Source organism: Leptonychotes weddellii, chromosome 10, assembly GCF_054177405.1.
Source record: "Leptonychotes weddellii isolate Sample4059 chromosome 10, ASM5417740v2, whole genome shotgun sequence".
Classification (NCBI taxonomy): Eukaryota; Metazoa; Chordata; class Mammalia; order Carnivora; family Phocidae; genus Leptonychotes; species Leptonychotes weddellii.
The window spans coordinates 122,774,428-122,781,044 of NC_138378.1; the positions used below are offsets into that span (position 1 = coordinate 122,774,428).

At 47.6% G+C, this 6,617-nt stretch overlaps 1 long non-coding RNA gene across 1 annotated transcript in view; it reads left to right on the forward strand.

Annotated features, from left to right (window-relative positions):
• Nucleotides 1-6,026, forward strand: part of LOC115942567 (uncharacterized) — a 10,499-nt gene extending 4,473 nt beyond the window's left edge. The window contains exons 3-5 of the long non-coding RNA XR_014138344.1: nt 2,638-2,831; nt 3,319-3,460; nt 3,992-6,026. This is a non-coding gene — a long non-coding RNA (uncharacterized LOC115942567). The remainder of the gene's footprint in view (nt 1-2,637; nt 2,832-3,318; nt 3,461-3,991) is intronic.
• Nucleotides 6,027-6,617: the final 591 nt, after the last annotated feature.

Below are 6,617 nucleotides of genomic sequence, written 5' to 3' on the forward strand. Positions count from 1 at the left end.
CCCTTCTGTAACCCTCAGTTTGGTTCCTGGAGTCCAGAGTATCTCTTGGCTCGTCTCCATCTCTGATTTCTTCCCATTCAGTTTTCCCTCCCGGTGTGGTTTATTATTATAATCGGGAACTTGATAAAAATACTATTTCTTTGTCTATAAATCCCAGAAGTCCGACTTTTCTGTCATGTTGTCTTCATCTCTCTGGAAACAAATGTAAAAGAAGAACTCAGTGCAGAGATGGAATGAGAATTTATCCTTAGAGATAATGTGGCCAATAATATTTAGAAAGTTGTATAATAATTTACAAGCCATATGGCCGTGGTTGGGGGCTCAGCTGGGGTGAGGCTTTCTTATCCTCTCCAGCCGAAAGAACAGAATCAGGGTGTAGCAGAGCGTGGTGAGCAGCGCTGGATCCTTGCTGCGGAGGGGAACTGACTGGTCCCTAGGACCTTGGTTACTGGACATCAGATGCTGCAAAGTGCTCTTTCTGAATGAAAGGTAATTACAGTATCTAATAGCAACTCCAGGAAGTGCACATCCTACAACTTTTCCCTTCCCTCTGGCTAATAGAAATGCACAAGCAAAGCCATCCATCTCCTCCACGGATAAGGACTGCTTTGGGCAACATCCCTGAAGCCCCAGTCCCTCGAGACACCATTTACATGGTGAGAACGTGGAAGAGGAGACAAGGCTTGAGAGCAGGAGAGAAAGGAGAAGCAAGGATAAGAGGGAGGGTGGGGAGAAAGGAGAACCACTTATGCACTCCTGGTCCAAAGAGCCAGTGTCCTGGAGGGCCGGGGGGAGGGTCAGCGTGTGTTCCGTCCTCAGAGAAAAGTGCAGCCTCCCCTGATCCAGGATGGACATAGCGCTTGTCAGGATTCAGCTGCCGGCACCTGCGAGTGAATTTTGTTTCCTTCCTGCGTTAAGATCTTTGAAGACACCTTTACCTTAGGAGGACGAAGGTTGAGAAAAAGAGTCCCAGTGACCAGCACTTCCATAGACTCCACGGATCTTGTCCGTGTCCTCTGAGTCTCCAAGCTACCCCCCATTTCCTCCCACTTCCAATACGTGGCCCAAGGGGCCCCCCATTTCTTCATATGGTGACTTTGTCCACAGTGAGCCTCAGCAACAAGCCAGCTGTGGTGGGCAGATCTGCGTGGAGCTGTCACTCTGCTACTGACCACGGGGGCCACCATGCCACGTGCGGTGCCCTCCACCGGTTAAAGCCCAGAGACAGGGTGCTGGCTGCACCTGGAGGGGGAGCAGGTGCCTTCCCCCTCACTGACCAACCTTCCTCCAGGGGAGCAGGGCACCCTGGGCGCAGGGGCTCTGTTTCGATTCCACTCTCTGTGAGGCTCCATGTCTGGATTTAATGTGGTTGTTACGGTGCCTCCTGTTTGTGCAGAGGTCCCTGGTGACCTCTCTGCCCAGAGAGCCTCGTTCCACGGCCCTCGGCTTTGGCTCTTGCCCGCGCCTCACTGCAGCCCTGCATCCAGACACGCATCCTGCAGCGTCTTCTCCAAAGGTGATGTTTAAAGCAGGAATAGGAACGATGCTAGGACAGTAATGATCACTTTACCTGACCTTGGGTTCCTTATTTATAAAATGAAGAATCCGGAGTGGAATTGGCCCTCATGGGGGATCCCTGTATTTAATATTTGAATTTATAACCAGAAGATTTAGTTCAGTGTTAGCTTTTGTACATCACCTATATGACCTTGAAGGAGCTGCTTACATGTTCCTCAGATGTTTGGGGAAAATGCAAAATATAAAAAAGGACAAAATTCTAGATGAATCATCACCAACAACTGAATAAAAACACACTTATTTCATAATACCAAATAGGGTTTACTCAGGCATACCAAAATGATAAATGGAATTTCTGAATTTCTCACTCTGGGAATGTCTCTGAATAAAGTGGAGAAAATTGGTGATAGCTAGTTTGAATAGCAAGAAATTTCTGGAAGGAAAGCAAACCTTAAGTATATGAAACTGATCTCCAAGAGAAAAATGCAAGCTCAAAGCAATTTTATTACTATAAATGTACCTTCTTTTTACAATAGTAATGTGACCATATTACAAACAATACGTAAGATAGAGAAGACAAAAATCACCTTGAACAACCCAATCATCATCAGTGTGGCCGCCACCAATACTTTGGTGTAAATTCTCTGGACTGTTCTCTACATTACATGTCGTCTGGTCACACTTACAGTGTGCAGGTCGTCTGATATATATTTTCATACTTACAGCTCAATTATAAGCTTACCTCCATATTGTCACATAGGTTTTAAGCTTTGGTCTAGAGGAAGAACGGGGTTTCTCCAATTTCTCTTGTCTGCCTTACAAGTGCATTTCACTTTGCTTTTATGCACCAGCTTACACAGGTGGGGGACAGACGCCCAAACTGAGCACCAGAAGGAATCAGGGTGTTTGAGCTTCAGGCTGACTCAGCTTCTTGGGGGGCACAGGCAATCTTCGGGCATCCCCTCCTTTCTCTGGGCGCAGTGCCGGTCTGGCCTGGTGCCTGTGAGGGTGCTCTGCTAGCCCCCCTCCCTGGCTCTCCCAACTCCTCAGCCCTCTTCTCAGCAGCACGGGCTCCCCAGTTACCTGCAGACATCGAGGAGCCTCTGTCTGTGTCCCCAGGGCTCACATAAGGGTGCCGCTGGGACCCCCACAGAGCCCAGCCTGCAGAGTCGGAAGGAGGAGAATGCCCTGTGAACTCCTGTCCTTCGGCTTCCTTGCTCCTGGTTCCAGAGGCCTCTCCTGGGCGGGTAGAGCTGCCTTACTGTATCCCGAGCCCATCGCTTTGCAGAAACCTTTCCAGGTCTGGCCGTTTGGTAAGTTAAGAAAAACTCAGGGGATTTAACAACAAATACGCGCATGGATGTTTGTTGTGTGTGCGTGTGCATATGCATCTCTGTGTGTGTACGCGTGTGGACGCACACCTGCTTGTAAGTTTACATATTTATCTTCTCACAAACGTGACCTCAAACATCTTGTGTCTCATTCCTCTGCCTCTGCCGCAGCCCCTCCCCTGAGGCACGTGGCAGCTTCTGCCCAAGGCTGGGAACCATCACAGGACAGAAAGCGGAGGGGTTAGCACACTCGTGGAACCCACTTCTGAATGATCTCTGCCCTTTACCTCTCCCGCAGTACTTGCCTTACTGTTTCGTGTTTGCTAGAATGTGTGCAGCAGGGGGTGGGCTGCGTGGGGGCCTCGGGGGAAGGTGCAGAGTCGTCTCCCTGTTGTGCAACAAACACGAGGCTCAGTTTGTCATCTGTGGGAAGACGGGCCTTCCCTGAGACCAGCATCTTCCTCAGCAGGAGGGGAAATCAGCTGATTCTTCCCGTGAGGCACGGAGGACCAAATGGGAGAAGACAGTCGCTCTGTCCAAAGAGGACGATCAGGAGGTCCGGGTACAGTTCGATATTCCGGCCCCTTCGATCCCGGGGCACTCTTTCTGAGGTGGGTGTGGAAGGGGGTGTGGGATGAAACTCAGGTGAAAACGTCCTGCTAATGCTGCAGAAACGGATGAAATGTTAGTCACCATTGCAGAGGCTCCTAGATTCCTTCTGGACTATTCCTCTTTATGTAAGGTACATTGAGCATCTTACAGTTACTGTCAGGAGCCATCTAGGTGCCTGGAAGCATCACTTCTGCAGGGACATACAAAGCGAATATCAGGCAGTTCCTCTAAATGCTTCCAGAACCCCGTTTCCAGTCTAACCCCATTCCACATGTCGATCTCCGTTCCTTTCACATCATGCTGCGAGGCCAGCGGGGAGCCGTGGCCTCTCTCCTGCTCACTCCTGGACAGCATGGGCATAGCCCCTGGCACACCGTTCGTGTGTGCCCCAGGGCTCAGCAGCTGAAGCCTCCACTCCAACACTTGCACTGACCAGCCGGCACACACGTGCCCCTGTCTTCTAACCTCTTGTTCCAAAGCCTGTGCTAAATGCCTTCTAATAGGTGTTTCTTTCTCGATTGCCATGCCAGCCCCGAAAGGGCTAAACAGATGTCATCGAGCCCTGCCTCAGAAGTGCAAGAGGGGCTGGACCCCCGCCCAGCGTGGACACGTGGCTCCAGGGCTCCTCCTGCACAGCATGCAGCCTCCCCTTCAGGAGAACCGTGTCTCCAAAGCCGAGCTACCGTCAAGAGATGGCCAGACTTCGTTATGTCCTTATGTGCCTGCTCATCTGACTTCCAGACCTTTTGTGTTCCTCGGACTGATCTGGCCCACGTCCGCACTGTGGGTCTGGGGCCCCTTTCCTCTGGAAGCCCCGTGTGGGGGACCCCAGGTACTGTCAAATCAAGCTCTGTGGGGTTGCCCACAAGCTTGCTTCCTCAGCACTCCCTCAGAAGCTACTACTATTTGGGTCCTTATCACCCTTTGCCTGGACTGTCCCCCAAATGGCATCAATATCTTCCCACTGCTCAGTTCTCTCTAGTTTATCTGATAAAATATACACAGTACAGCTATGATCACGTCATTCCCTTCTCAAAACATCACTGACTTCCAATCCCTTTTAAATATAAATATAACCCGACTCCAAAGTTGTTCTCAGGGGCTTTAGCCACCTTTTGAACTTATGTTTTCTCTACTTCCCTTTAACTATTGTGCACTTCGTTAAACAGAGCTATTTACACAGCTACGTACGTCTCCCACATTTTCCCTCCTTGGGAAGACTCTATCTATTCTTCAAAGGCCAGGTCACGTCCTTCCCTCACGAAGCCTTCACTGGCCCTGTCCCGCATCACCTGGCACTTTCCATCTTGCATGCATGGCACCTGGGGACCGGTCTCTTCGACATCACGTTGGGTTCCCTGCACCCAGCACGGTGGCTTGTGGGGTTGGCACCTGCAAGCTGGGCTAAATGGGTTGTTTCTTTTACTTTGGTCTCATTTACTGTTTTGGGAGAACAATGGGTCTGCTTAGTTAGTCTATACTGCTACATTTTAGATGTCCAGCTTCCAAGCGAGGGTATTAAGTCAATCACTTATGTCTTGATGACAGAGCTACGCCTCAGCGGCCTCTCAGCTGAGCAGTATCCAGCATCTAAAAGCAGGAACAGATGCTTAGGCTGGGCTGCCATGGAGACGAATGTTCTCTGATCCTCTCTGTGAAGAATGACTTCAGGGTTGCTGGTTATAGAAATGAATGTTTTTAGTCAACAGTGCATCTCAGCCTCCAACATAAGAAAACCCTATTTCCAGTGCCATGCCCGTCTGAAGCACCAATTGGTTTTGCTTCCAAAATCAGTTGTGTTGCCACCAAATTAAATCGGCTGTGAAATAATGGTATCTGCCAACATGTGGGCTTTTGGTTAATTATTATCTTTTTATAAAAAACCTATGCTTTAATTGATACATTTTCTTTTACTTAAGCCATTAATGATGTGCTATTCTGGCCTTGTCATCAGGTAGCTCTGCAAATAGTGTATTTTTGGAATGATAATAAATGGCATTTGAAAAGTGTTAATGCCAATATCTTCGTTGCCCTAAGAGAGTCAAAAACTAATTAAAAAAGGAATGAACACCATCATAGAGTCACATGGGTTGAAGCTGAGTTTGGTAAGGAACTATGGAAAATTAAAACTGAGCTTTTAAGTTTTGGCTTTAATAGAATCGTTCTTTTGGAGATGGTGGGTCAACTGGGACGACAGAGATTTTTTATCCTCTTACTAGTAAAAAAAAAAAAAAGTTTTCTCTTTCCAATGAATAACTAGAAGGGAAGTCTGTTCTTTAGTAGACAAGTATATATGGACTGAATATTAGTGTCCCCCCAGGTTCATAAGTTGAAACTCTAACCCCCCAGTGTGATGGTATTTGGAGCTGGGTCATGCCGTTGGGGCCTTTGTGATGGGATTAGTACCCTTCCCAGAGAGCTCTGTCTCCCTGAACAAGGAGGGGGTCATGGGAGCTCACAGCAAAACGGCAGCCTCAGAATGATACCCACCTTCCGGTACCTGGATTGTGGACTTCCAACATCCAGACCTAAATGTGAGAAATAAATTTCTAGTTGTTTAAGCTGCCCAGTCTATAGTATTTTATTGTGTCGGCCCCAAATCCCTGTGACAGATAACTTAGAAAGTTACTCATTAAAATAATGAATGCAAAGAGTAACAATGAAAATTAAAATGATCTCCATAAAATGACATGTGTGTTACTCAGTTTAACAAGACATTTGCAGATACAGTATCAAGAATCGATTATCTTGATTCCTTCATAAATTTTTGGTAAAATAGGGCAGATCGATTTATCTCTGCTTTGTACATGAAGAGACTGAGGAATGCAGTGTTGGCGACCTGCCCAAAGCTACTCATTTTATATTGTGCCCTATCTTCCTGCTCACTGAAGCCAAATCACTAGGCCCTAGGCATTGCATGGACAATCTATCAGTAGCAACTAAAGGAGGGCTCAGTTAAATGAATTATGCACATGCAGGCATTCAGTTGGCATGCAAAAATGAACTGGGATGTTTCAAATAATTTTTTTTATTGTTATGTTAGTCCCCATACATTACATCATTAGTTTTAGATGTAGTGTTTCATGATTCATTGTTTGTGCATAACACCCAGTGCTCCATGCAGAACGTGCCCTCTTTAATACCCATCACCAGGCT